Source organism: Ranitomeya variabilis, chromosome 5 (assembly GCF_051348905.1).
Source record: "Ranitomeya variabilis isolate aRanVar5 chromosome 5, aRanVar5.hap1, whole genome shotgun sequence".
Lineage (NCBI taxonomy): Eukaryota > Metazoa > Chordata > Amphibia > Anura > Dendrobatidae > Ranitomeya > Ranitomeya variabilis.
Window position 1 is genome coordinate 593,166,905 of NC_135236.1, and position 13,453 is coordinate 593,180,357.

Genomic DNA, 13,453 nt, shown 5'->3' on the forward strand with positions numbered 1-13,453 from the left:
ATCTGAACTGAAAACTGGAAAATCATGCAAATACAAAAGAAGATTAAATCACATGCTAATTTGCATGTTAGCAAAATCATAAGAATAAGTACAAAAACATTTCAAGAACTCATAATACTGGCAGCAGTGGGTTTCAAGCATATGCTAATTTTGCATGTTAGCATAATTATAAGAATAAGATAAAAAGGTTTAAAAGAACTCATACTAGTGGCATTTGAACCCACAAGTCTGTTAAAATTTAGGTAAGTCTCTAAACTAAAGTCTATAACTGTCTTTCCAAAACAGAAATGCACACACTCATGGAAATACAAAATCCTCAGAATTAGATCAAAGGGTTCTCAAAACCTCATAATAATGGCAGCAGTGGGATTTGAATGGGCATGTCTCTAAACATTAGAAAAAAGCAAGGATTCTTTCAACAGTCTTTATCTGAACTGAAAACTGGAAAATCATGCAAATACAAAAGAAGATTAAATCACATGCTAATTTGCATGTTAGCAAAATCATAAGAATAAGTACAAAAACATTTCAAGAACTCATAATACTGGCAGCAGTGGGTTTAAAGCATATGCTAATTTTGCATGTTAGCATAATTATAAGAATAAGATAAAAAGGTTTAAAAGAACTCATACTAGTGGCATTTGAACCCACAAGTCTGTTAAAATTTAGGTAAGTCTCTAAACTAAAGTCTAAAACTGTCTTTTCCAAAACAGAAATGCACACACTCATGGAAATACAAAATCCTCAGAATTAGATCAAAGGGTTCTCAAAACCTCATAATACTGGCAGCAGTGGGATTTGAACCCACGCCTCCGAAGAGACTGGAGCCAGCGCCTTAGACCACTCGGCCATGTTACCCAATGCATCATTAAAAGAGCTTCCTGAGAGTAAGTTTAGTGTATCTGACTACATTTTAAACTTGTGCATTGTGGAAAATGGATAGGTCTCTAAACAAAAAGGAAAAAGCAATGATTCTATCTTTTGTCTTTTCCAAAAAAGCAAAGCACGCGCTCATACAAAAATATGCTAATTTTTCTATTAGCAAAATCATAAATATAAGCTGAAAAGGTTTTCAAAACCTCAGTATGTTGGCAGCAGTGGGATTTGAACCCACACCTCCAAAGAGACTGGAGCCTAAATCCAGCGCCTTAAACCACTCAGCCATGCTACCTTAAACAGCATGGTTCATTAAGCTTCCTTAGAGAAAGTGAAGTACATTTGACAACATTAAAAATTAGTACATTTTGGAAAATGGTCATGTCTCTAAACATTAGGCAAAAACAAAGATTCTATCAACGGTCTTTATCTTAACTGAAAACTGCTAAATCATACAAATACAAAAGAAGATTATATCACATGCTAATTTGCATGCTAGCAAAATCATAAGAATAAGTACAAAAACATTTCAAGATCTCATAATACTGGCAGCAGTGAGATTAAAGCATATGCTAATTTTGCATGTTAGCATAATTATAAGAATGAGATAAAAAGGTTTAAAAGAACTCATACTAGTGGCATTTGAACTCACAAGTCTGTTGGAATATGGGTAAGTCTCTTAACAATAGGAAAAATCAATGATTCTTTCAACTGTCTTTTCCTAAACAGAAATTAACACACTCATGAAAATACAAAATCATAAGAATTAGATCAAAGGGTTCTCAAAACCTCATAATAATGGCAGCAGTGGGATTTGAATGGGCATGTCTCTAAACATTAGAAAAAAGCAAGGATTCTTTCAACAGTCTTTATCTGAACTGAAAACTGGAAAATCATGCAAATACAAAAGAAGATTAAATCACATGCTAATTTGCATGTTAGCAAAATCATAAGAATAAGTACAAAAACATTTCAAGAACTCATAATACTGGCAGCAGTGGGTTTAAAGCATATGCTAATTTTGCATGTTAGCATAATTATAAGAATAAGATAAAAAGGTTTAAAAGAACTCATACTAGTGGCATTTGAACCCACAAGTCTGTTCAAATTTAGGTAAGTCTCTAAACTAAAGTCTAAAACTGTCTTTTCCAAAACAGAAATGCACACACTCATGGAAATACAAAATCCTCAGAATTAGATCAAAGGGTTCTCAAAACCTCATAATACTGGCAGCAGTGGGATTTGAACCCATGCCTCCGAAGAGACTGGAGCCTTAATCCAGCGCCTTAGACCGCTCGGCCATGCGACCTAATGCATCATTAAAAGAGCTTCCTTAGAGTAAGTTTAGTGTATCTGACTACATTTTAAAATTGTGCATTGTGGAAAATGGATAGGTCTCTAAACAAAAAGGAAAAAGCAATGATTCTATCTTTTGTCTTTTCCAAAAAAGCAAAGCACGCACTCATACAAAAATATGCTAATTTTTCTGTTAGCAAAATCATAAATATAAGCTGAAAAGGTTTTCAAAACCTCAATATGTTGGCAGCAGTGGGATTTGAACCCACGCCTCCAAAGAGACTGGAGCCTAAATCCAGCGCCTTAGACCACTCGGCCATGCTACCTTAAACAGCATGGATAATTAAGCTTCCTTAGAGAAAGTGAAGTACATTTGACAACATTTAAAATTAGTACATTTTGGAAAATGGGCATGTCTCTAAACATTAGGCAAAAACAAAGATTCTATCAACGGTCTTTATCTTAACTGAAAACTGCTAAATCATACAAATACAAAAGAAGATTATATCACATGCTAATTTGCATGCTAGCAAAATCATAAGAATAAGTACAAAAACATTTCAAGATCTCATAATACTGGCAGCAGTGAGATTAAAGCATATGCTAATTTTGCATGTTAGCATAATTATAAGAATGAGATAAAAAGGTTTAAAAGAACTCATACTAGTGGCAGCAGTGGGATTTGAACTCACAAGTCTGTTGGAATATGGGTAAGTCTCTTAACAATAGGAAAAATCAATGATTCTTTCAACTGTCTTTTCCTAAACAGAAATTAACACACTCATGAAAATACAAAATCATAAGAATTAGATCAAAGGGTTCTCAAAACCTCATAATAATGGCAGCAGTGGGATTTGAATGGGCATGTCTCTAAACATTAGAAAAAATCAAGGATTCTTTCAACAGTCTTTATCTGAACTGAAAACTGGAAAATCATGCAAATACAAAAGAAGATTAAATCACATGCTAATTTGCATGTTAGCAAAATCATAAGAATAAGTACAAAAACATTTCAAGAACTCATAATACTGGCAGCAGTGGGTTTAAAGCATATGCTAATTTTGCATGTTAGCATAATTATAAGAATAAGATAAAAAGGTTTAAAAGAACTCATACTAGTGGCATTTGAACCCACAAGTCTGTTCAAATTTAGGTAAGTCTCTAAACTAAAGTCTAAAACTGTCTTTTCCAAAACAGAAATGCACACACTCATGGAAATACAAAATCCTCAGAATTAGATCAAAGGGTTCTCAAAACCTCATAATACTGGCAGCAGTGGGATTTGAACCCACGCCTCCGAAGAGACTGGAGCCTTAATCCAGCGCCTTAGACCGCTGGGCCATGCTACCTAATGCATTATTAAAAAAGCTTCCTGAGAGTAAGTTTAGTGTATCTGACTACATTTTAAACTTGTGCATTGTGGAAAATGGATAGGTCTCTAAACAAAAAGGAAAAAGCAATGATTCTATCTTTTGTCTTTTCCAAAAAAGCAAAGCACGCGCTCATACAAAAATATGCTAATTTTTCTATTAGCAAAATCATAAATATAAGCTGAAAAGGTTTTCAAAACCTCAATATGTTGGCAGCAGTGGGATTTGAACTCACGCCTCCAAAGACACTGGAGCCTAAATCCAGCGCCTTAGACCACTCGGCCATGCTACCTTTAACAGCATGGTTCATTAAGCTTCCTTAGAGAAAGTGAAGTACATTTGACAACATTTAAAATTAGTACATTTTGGAAAATGGTCATGTCTCTAAACATTAGGCAAAAACAAAGATTCTATCAACGGTCTTTATCTTAACTGAAAACTGCTAAATCATACAAATACAAAAGAAGATTATATCACATGCTAATTTGCATGCTAGCAAAATCATAAGAATAAGTACAAAAACATTTCAAGATCTCATAATACTGGCAGCAGTGAGATTAAAGCATATGCTAATTTTGCATGTTAGCATAATTATAAGAATGAGATAAAAAGGTTTAAAAGAACTCATACTAGTGGCAGCAGTGGGATTTGAACTCACAAGTCTGTTGGAATATGGGTAAGTCTCTTAACAATAGGAAAAATCAATGATTCTTTCAACTGTCTTTTCCTAAACAGAAATTAACACACTCATGAAAATACAAAATCATAAGAATTAGATCAAAGGGTTCTCAAAACCTCATAATAATGGCAGCAGTGGGATTTGAATGGGCATGTCTCTAAACATTAGAAAAAAACAAGGATTCTTTCAACAGTCTTTATCTGAACTGAAAACTGGAAAATCATGCAAATACAAAAGAAGATTAAATCACATGCTAATTTGCATGTTAGCAAAATCATAAGAATAAGTACAAAAACATTTCAAGAACTCATAATACTGGCAGCAGTGGGTTTAAAGCATATGCTAATTTCGCATGTTAGCATAATTATAAGAATAAGATAAAAAGGTTTAAAAGAACTCATACTAGTGGCATTTGAACCCACAAGTCTGTTCAAATTTAGGTAAGTCTCTAAACTAAAGTCTAAAACTGTCTTTTCCAAAACAGAAATGCACACACTCATGGAAATACAAAATCCTCAGAATTAGATCAAAGGGTTCTCAAAACCTCATAATACTGGCAGCAGTGGGATTTGAACCCACGCCTCCGAAGAGACTGGAGCCTTAATCCAGCGCCTTAGACCGCTCGGCCATGCTACCTAATGCGTTATTAAAAAAGCTTCCTGAGAGTAAGTTTAGTGTATCTGACTACATTTTAAACTTGTGCATTGTGGAAAATGGATAGGTCTCTAAACAAAAAGGAAAAAGCAATGATTCTATCTTTTGTCTTTTCCAAAAAGCAAAGCACGCACTCATACAAAAATATGCTAATTTTTCTATTAGCAAAATCATAAATATAAGCTGAAAAGGTTTTCAAAACCTCAATATGTTGGCAGCAGTGGGATTTGAACTCACGCCTCCAAAGAGACTGGAGCCTAAATCCAGCGCCTTAGACCACTCGGCCATGCTACCTTTAACAGCATGGTTCATTAAGCTTCCTTAGAGAAAGTGAAGTACATTTGACAACATTTAAAATTAGTACATTTTGGAAAATGGTCATGTCTCTAAACATTAGGCAAAAACAAAGATTCTATCAACGGTCTTTATCTTAACTGAAAACTGCTAAATCATACAAATACAAAAGAAGATTATATCACATGCTAATTTGCATGCTAGCAAAATCATAAGAATAAGTACAAAAACATTTCAAGATCTCATAATACTGGCAGCAGTGAGATTAAAGCATATGCTAATTTTGCATGTTAGCATAATTATAAGAATGAGATAAAAAGGTTTAAAAGAACTCATACTAGTGGCAGCAGTGGGATTTGAACTCACAAGTCTGTTGGAATATGGGTAAGTCTCTTAACAATAGGAAAAATCAATGATTCTTTCAACTGTCTTTTCCTAAACAGAAATTAACACACTCATGAAAATACAAAATCATAAGAATTAGATCAAAGGGTTCTCAAAACCTCATAATAATGGCAGCAGTGGGATTTGAATGGGCATGTCTCTAAACATTAGAAAAAAGCAAGGATTCTTTCAACAGTCTTTATCTGAACTGAAAACTGGAAAATCATGCAAATACAAAAGAAGATTAAATCACATGCTAATTTGCATGTTAGCAAAATCATAAGAATAAGTACAAAAACATTTCAAGAACTCATAATACTGGCAGCAGTGGGTTTAAAGCATATGCTAATTTTGCATGTTAGCATAATTATAAGAATAAGATAAAAAGGTTTAAAAGAACTCATACTAGTGGCATTTGAACCCACAAGTCTGTTAAAATTTAGGTAAGTCTCTAAACTAAAGTCTATAACTGTCTTTCCAAAACAGAAATGCACACACTCATGGAAATACAAAATCCTCAGAATTAGATCAAAGGGTTCTCAAAACCTCATAATACTGGCAGCAGTGGGATTTGAACCCACGCCTCCGAAGAGACTGGAGCCTTAATCCAGCGCCTTAGACCGCTCGGCCATGCGACCTAATGCATCATTAAAAGAGCTTCCTTAGAGTAAGTTTAGTGTATCTGACTACATTTTAAACTTGTGCATTGTGGAAAATGGATAGGTCTCTAAACAAAAAGGAAAAAGCAATGATTCTATCTTTTGTCTTTTCCAAAAAAGCAAAGCACGCACTCATACAAAAATATGCTAATTTTTCTGTTAGCAAAATCATAAATATAAGCTGAAAAGGTTTTCAAAACCTCAATATGTTGGCAGCAGTGGGATTTGAACCCACGCCTCCAAAGAGACTGGAGCCTAAATCCAGCGCCTTAGACCACTCGGCCATGCTACCTTAAACAGCATGGATAATTAAGCTTCCTTAGAGAAAGTGAAGTACATTTGACAACATTTAAAATTAGTACATTTTGGAAAATGGGCATATCTCTAAACATTAGGCAAAAACAAAGATTCTATCAACGGTCTTTATCTTAACTGAAAACTGCTAAATCATACAAAAACAAAAGAAGATTATATCACATGCTAATTTGCATGCTAGCAAAATCATAAGAATAAGTACAAAAACATTTCAAGATCTCATAATACTGGCAGCAGTGAGATTAAAGCATATGCTAATTTTGCATGTTAGCATAATTATAAGAATGAGATAAAAAGGTTTAAAAGAACTCATACTAGTGGCAGCAGTGGGATTTGAACTCACAAGTCTGTTGGAATATGGGTAAGTCTCTTAACAATAGGAAAAATCAATGATTCTTTCAACTGTCTTTTCCTAAACAGAAATTAACACACTCATGAAAATACAAAATCATAAGAATTAGATCAAAGGGTTCTCAAAACCTCATAATAATGGCAGCAGTGGGATTTGAATGGGCATGTCTCTAAACATTAGAAAAAAGCAAGGATTCTTTCAACAGTCTTTATCTGAACTGAAAACTGGAAAATCATGCAAATACAAAAGAAGATTAAATCACATGCTAATTTGCATGTTAGCAAAATCATAAGAATAAGTACAAAAACATTTCAAGAACTCATAATACTGGCAGCAGTGGGTTTAAAGCATATGCTAATTTTGCATGTTAGCATAATTATAAGAATAAGATAAAAATGTTTAAAATAACTCATACTAGTGGCATTTGAACCCACAAGTCTGTTAAAATTTAGGTAAGTCTCTAAACTAAAGTCTAAAACTGTCTTTTCCAAAACAGAAATGCACACACTCATGGAAATACAAAATCCTCAGAATTAGATCAAAGGGTTCTAATACTGGCAGCAGTGGGATTTGAACCCACGCCTCCGAAGAGACTGGAGCCTTAATCCAGCGCCTTAGACCGCTCGGCCATGCTACCTAATGCATCATTGAAAGAGCTTCCTGAGAGTAAGTTTAGTGTATCTGACTACATTTTAAACTTGTGCATTGTGTAAAATGGATAGGTCTCTAAACAAAAAGGAAAAAGCAATGATTCTATCTTTTGTCTTTTCCAAAAAAGGAAAGCACGCGCTCATACAAAAATATGCTAATTTTTCTATTAGCAAAATCATAAATATAAGCTGAAAAGGTTTTCAAAACCTCAATATGTTGGCAGCAGTGGGATTTGAACCCACGCCTCCAAAGAGACTGGAGCCTAAATCCAGCGCCTTAGACCACTCGGCCATGCTACCTTAAACAGCATGGTTAATTAAGCTTCCTTAGAGAAAGTGAAGTACATTTGACAACATTTAAAATTAGTACATTTTGGAAAATGGGCATGTCTCTAAACATTAGGCAAAAACAAAGATTCTATCAACGGTCTTTATCTTAACTGAAAACTGCAAAATCATACAAATACAAAAGAAGATTATATCACATGCTAATTTGCATGCTAGCAAAATCATAAGAATAAGTACAAAAACATTTCAAGATCTCATAATACTGGCAGCAGTGAGATTAAAGCATATGCTAATTTTGCATGTTAGCATAATTATAAGAATGAGATAAAAAGGTTTAAAAGAACTCATACTAGTGGCAGCAGTGGGATTTGAACTCACAAGTCTGTTGGAATATGGGTAAGTCTCTTAACAATAGGAAAAATCAATGATTCTTTCAACTGTCTTTTCCTAAACAGAAATTAACACACTCATGAAAATACAAAATCATAAGAATTAGATCAAAGGGTTCTCAAAACCTCATAATAATGGCAGCAGTGGGATTTGAATGGGCATGTCTCTAAACATTAGAAAAAAGCAAGGATTCTTTCAACAGTCTTTATCTGAACTGAAAACTGGAAAATCATGCAAATACAAAAGAAGATTAAATCACATGCTAATTTGCATGTTAGCAAAATCATAAGAATAAGTACAAAAACATTTCAAGAACTCATAATACTGGCAGCAGTGGGTTTAAAGCATATGCTAATTTTGCATGTTAGCATAATTATAAGAATAAGATAAAAAGGTTTAAAAGAACTCATACTAGTGGCATTTGAACCCACAAGTCTGTTAAAATTTAGGTAAGTCTCTAAACTAAAGTCTATAACTGTCTTTCCAAAACAGAAATGCACACACTCATGGAAATACAAAATCCTCAGAATTAGATCAAAGGGTTCTCAAAACCTCATAATACTGGCAGCAGTGGGATTTGAACCCACGCCTCCGAAGAGACTGGAGCCTTAATCCAGCGCCATAGACCACTCGGCCATGCTACCTAATGCATCATTAAAAGAGCTTCCTGAGAGTAAGTTTAGTGTATCTGACTACATTTTAAACTTGTGCATTGTGGAAAATGGATAGGTCTCTAAACAAAAAGGAAAAAGCAATGATTCTATCTTTTGTCTTTTCCAAAAAAGCAAAGCACGCGCTCATACAAAAATATGCTAATTTTTCTATTAGCAAAATCATAAATATAAGCTGAAAAGGTTTTCAAAACCTCAGTATGTTGGCAGCAGTGGGATTTGAACCCACACCTCCAAAGAGACTGGAGCCTAAATCCAGCGCCTTAGACCACTCGGCCATGCTACCTTAAACAGCATGGTTAATTAAGCTTCCTTAGAGAAAGTGAAGTACATTTGACAACATTTAAAATTAGTACATTTTGGAAAATGGGCATGTCTCTAAACATTAGGCAAAAACAAAGATTCTATCAACGGTCTTTATCTTAACTGAAAACTGCTAAATCATACAAATACAAAAGAAGATTATATCACATGCTAATTTGCATGCTAGCAAAATCATAAGAATAAGTACAAAAACATTTCAAGATCTCATAATACTGGCAGCAGTGAGATTAAAGCATATGCTAATTTTGCATGTTAGCATAATTATAAGAATGAGATAAAAAGGTTTAAAAGAACTCATACTAGTGGCAGCAGTGGGATTTGAACTCACAAGTCTGTTGGAATATGGGTAAGTCTCTTAACAATAGGAAAAATCAATGATTCTTTCAACTGTCTTTTCCTAAACAGAAATTAACACACTCATGAAAATACAAAATCATAAGAATTAGATCAAAGGGTTCTCAAAACCTCATAATAATGGCAGCAGTGGGATTTGAATGGGCATGTCTCTAAACATTAGAAAAAAGCAAGGATTCTTTCAACAGTCTTTATCCGAACTGAAAACTGGAAAATCATGCAAATACAAAAGAAGATTAAATCACATGCTAATTTGCATGTTAGCAAAATCATAAGAATAAGTATAAAAACATTTCAAGAACTCATAATACTGGCAGCAGTGGGTTTAAAGCATATGCTAATTTTGCATGTTAGCATAATTATAAGAATAAGATAAAAAGGTTTAAAAGAACTCATACTAGTGGCATTTGAACCCACAAGTCTGTTAAAATTTAGGTAAGTCTCTAAACTAAAGTCTATAACTGTCTTTCCAAAACAGAAATGCACACACTCATGGAAATACAAAATCCTCAGAATTAGATCAAAGGGTTCTCAAAACCTCATAATACTGGCAGCAGTGGGATTTGAACCCACGCCTCCGAAGAGACTGGAGCCTTAATCCAGCGCCTTAGACCGCTCGGCCATGCTACCTAATGCATCATTGAAAGAGCTTCCTGAGAGTAAGTTTAGTGTATCTGACTACATTTTAAACTTGTGCATTGTGTAAAATGGATAGGTCTCTAAACAAAAAGGAAAAAGCAATGATTCTATCTTTTGTCTTTTCCAAAAAAGCAAAGCACGCGCTCATACAAAAATATGCTAATTTTTCTATTAGCAAAATCATAAATAAAAGCTGAAAAGGTTTTCAAAACCTCAATATGTTGGCAGCAGTGGGATTTGAACCCACGCCTCCAAAGAGACTGGAGCCTAAATCCAGCGCCTTAGACCACTCGGCCATGCTACCTTAAACAGCATGGTTAATTAAGCTTCCTTAGAGAAAGTGAAGTACATTTGACAACATTTAAAATTAGTACATTTTGGAAAATGGGCATGTCTCTAAACATTAGGCAAAAACAAAGATTCTATCAACGGTCTTTATCTTAACTGAAAACTGCTAAATCATACAAATACAAAAGAAGATTATATCACATGCTAATTTGCATGCTAGCAAAATCATAAGAATAAGTACAAAAACATTTCAAGATCTCATAATACTGGCAGCAGTGAGATTAAAGCATATGCTAATTTTGCATGTTAGCATAATTATAAGAATGAGATAAAAAGGTTTAAAATAACTCATACTAGTGGCAGCAGTGGGATTTGAACTCACAAGTCTGTTGGAATATGGGTAAGTCTCTTAACAATAGGAAAAATCAATGATTCTTTCAACTGTCTTTTCCTAAACAGAAACTAACACACTCATGAAAATACAAAATCATAAGAATTAGATCAAAGGGTTCTCAAAACCTCATAATAATGGCAGCAGTGGGATTTGAATGGGCATGTCTCTAAACATTAGAAAAAAGCAAGGATTCTTTCAACAGTCTTTATCTGAACTGAAAACTAGAAAATCATGCAAATACAAAAGAAGATTAAATCACATGCTAATTTGCATGTTAGCAAAATCATAAGAATAAGTACAAAAACATTTCAAGATCTCATAAAACTGGCAGCAGCGGGTTTAAAGCATATGCTAATTTTGCATGTTAGCATAATTATAAGAATAAGATAAAAAGGTTTAAAAGAACTCATACTAGTGGCATTTGAACCCACAAGTCTGTTAAAATTTAGGTAAGTCTCTAAACTAAAGTCTATAACTGTCTTTCCAAAACAGAAATGCACACACTCATGGAAATACAAAATCCTCAGAATTAGATCAAAGGGTTCTCAAAACCTCATAATAATGGCAGCAGTGGGATTTGAATGGGCATGTCTCTAAACATTAGAAAAAAGCAAGGATTCTTTCAACAGTCTTTATCTGAACTGAAAACTGGAAAATCATGCAAATACAAAAGAAGATTAAATCACATGCTAATTTGCATGTTAGCAAAATCATAAGAATAAGTACAAAAACATTTCAAGAACTCATAATACTGGCAGCAGTGGGTTTAAAGCATATGCTAATTTTGCATGTTAGCATAATTATAAGAATAAGATAAAAAGGTTTAAAAGAACTCATACTAGTGGCATTTGAACCCACAAGTCTGTTAAAATTTAGGTAAGTCTCTAAACTAAAGTCTATAACTGTCTTTCCAAAACAGAAATGCACACACTCATGGAAATACAAAATCCTCAGAATTAGATCAAAGGGTTCTCAAAACCTCATAATACTGGCAGCAGTGGGATTTGAACCCACGCCTCCGAAGAGACTGGAGCCTTAATCCAGCGCCTTAGACCGCTCAGCCATGCGACCTAATGCATCATTAAAAGAGCTTCCTTAGAGTAAGTTTAGTGTATCTGACTACATTTTAAACTTGTGCATTGTGGAAAATGGATAGGTCTCTAAACAAAAAGGAAAAAGCAATGATTCTATCTTTTGTCTTTTCCAAAAAAGCAAAGCACGCACTCATACAAAAATATGCTAATTTTTCTGTTAGCAAAATCATAAATATAAGCTGAAAAGGTTTTCAAAACCTCAATATGTTGGCAGCAGTGGGATTTGAACCCACGCCTCCAAAGAGACTGGAGCCTAAATCCAGAGCCTTAGACCACTCGGCCATGCTACCTTAAACAGCATGGTTAATTAAGCTTCCTTAGAGAAAGTGAAGTACATTTGACAACATTTAAAATTAGTACATTTTGGAAAATGGGCATGTCTCTAAACATTAGGCAAAAACAAAGATTCTATCAACGGTCTTTATCTTAACTGAAAACTGCTAAATCATACAAATACAAAAGAAGATTATATCACATGCTAATTTGCATGCTAGCAAAATCATAAGAATAAGTACAAAAACATTTCAAGATCTCATAATACTGGCAGCAGTGAGATTAAAGCATATGCTAATTTTGCATGTTAGCATAATTATAAGAATGAGATAAAAAGGTTTAAAAGAACTCATACTAGTGGCAGCAGTGGGATTTGAACTCACAAGTCTGTTGGAATATGGGTAAGTCTCTTAACAATAGGAAAAATCAATGATTCTTTCAACTGTCTTTTCCTAAACAGAAACTAACACACTCATGAAAATACAAAATCATAAGAATTAGATCAAAGGGTTCTCAAAACCTCATAATAATGGCAGCAGTGGGATTTGAATGGGCATGTCTCTAAACATTAGAAAAAAGCAAGGATTCTTTCAACAGTCTTTATCTGAACTGAAAACTAGAAAATCATGCAAATACAAAAGAAGATTAAATCACATGCTAATTTGCATGTTAGCAAAATCATAAGAATAAGTACAAAAACATTTCAAGATCTCATAATACTGGCAGCAGTGGGTTTAAAGCATATGCTAATTTTGCATGTTAGCATAATTATAAGAATAAGATAAAAAGGTTTAAAAGAACTCATACTAGTGGCATTTGAACCCACAAGTCTGTTAAAATTTAGGTAAGTCTCTAAACTAAAGTCTAAAACTGTCTTTTCCAAAACAGAAATGCACACACTCATGGAAATACAAAATCCTCAGAATTAGATCAAAGGGTTCTCAAAACCTCATAATACTGGCAGCAGTGGGATTTGAACCCACGCCTCCGAAGAGACTGGAGCCTTAATCCAGCGCCTTAGACCGCTCGGCCATGCGACCTAATGCATCATTAAAAGAGCTTCCTTAGAGTAAGTTTAGTGTATCTGACTACATTTTAAACTTGTGCATTGTGTAAAATGGATAGGTCTCTAAACAAAAAGGAAAAAGCAATGATTCTATCTTTTGTCTTTTCCAAAAAAGCAAAGCACGCACTCATACAAAAATATGC

General features: G+C 34.0%; 9 non-coding genes across 9 annotated transcripts; all 9 read right to left on the minus strand.

The window, feature by feature from the left end:
• Window positions 1–2,416: 2,416 nt before the first annotated feature.
• Window positions 2,417–2,498, minus strand: TRNAL-UAG (transfer RNA leucine (anticodon UAG)). The gene has a single exon. It is a non-coding gene; the product is annotated as a tRNA-Leu (tRNA).
• Window positions 2,499–4,775: 2,277 nt separating this feature from the next.
• TRNAL-AAG (transfer RNA leucine (anticodon AAG)) lies at window positions 4,776–4,857 on the minus strand. The gene has a single exon. It is a non-coding gene; the product is annotated as a tRNA-Leu (tRNA).
• A 1,565-nt stretch (window positions 4,858–6,422) lies between these two features.
• On the minus strand, window positions 6,423–6,504 carry TRNAL-UAG (transfer RNA leucine (anticodon UAG)). The gene has a single exon. It is a non-coding gene; the product is annotated as a tRNA-Leu (tRNA).
• Window positions 6,505–7,434: 930 nt separating this feature from the next.
• On the minus strand, window positions 7,435–7,516 carry TRNAL-AAG (transfer RNA leucine (anticodon AAG)). Its single transcript has one exon. It is a non-coding gene; the product is annotated as a tRNA-Leu (tRNA).
• Window positions 7,517–7,747: 231 nt separating this feature from the next.
• On the minus strand, window positions 7,748–7,829 carry TRNAL-UAG (transfer RNA leucine (anticodon UAG)). Its single transcript has one exon. It is a non-coding gene; the product is annotated as a tRNA-Leu (tRNA).
• A 1,253-nt stretch (window positions 7,830–9,082) lies between these two features.
• TRNAL-UAG (transfer RNA leucine (anticodon UAG)) lies at window positions 9,083–9,164 on the minus strand. The gene has a single exon. It is a non-coding gene; the product is annotated as a tRNA-Leu (tRNA).
• Window positions 9,165–10,104: 940 nt separating this feature from the next.
• Window positions 10,105–10,186, minus strand: TRNAL-AAG (transfer RNA leucine (anticodon AAG)). Its single transcript has one exon. It is a non-coding gene; the product is annotated as a tRNA-Leu (tRNA).
• A 231-nt stretch (window positions 10,187–10,417) lies between these two features.
• Window positions 10,418–10,499, minus strand: TRNAL-UAG (transfer RNA leucine (anticodon UAG)). Its single transcript has one exon. It is a non-coding gene; the product is annotated as a tRNA-Leu (tRNA).
• A 1,680-nt stretch (window positions 10,500–12,179) lies between these two features.
• TRNAL-UAG (transfer RNA leucine (anticodon UAG)) lies at window positions 12,180–12,261 on the minus strand. Its single transcript has one exon. It is a non-coding gene; the product is annotated as a tRNA-Leu (tRNA).
• Window positions 12,262–13,453: the final 1,192 nt, after the last annotated feature.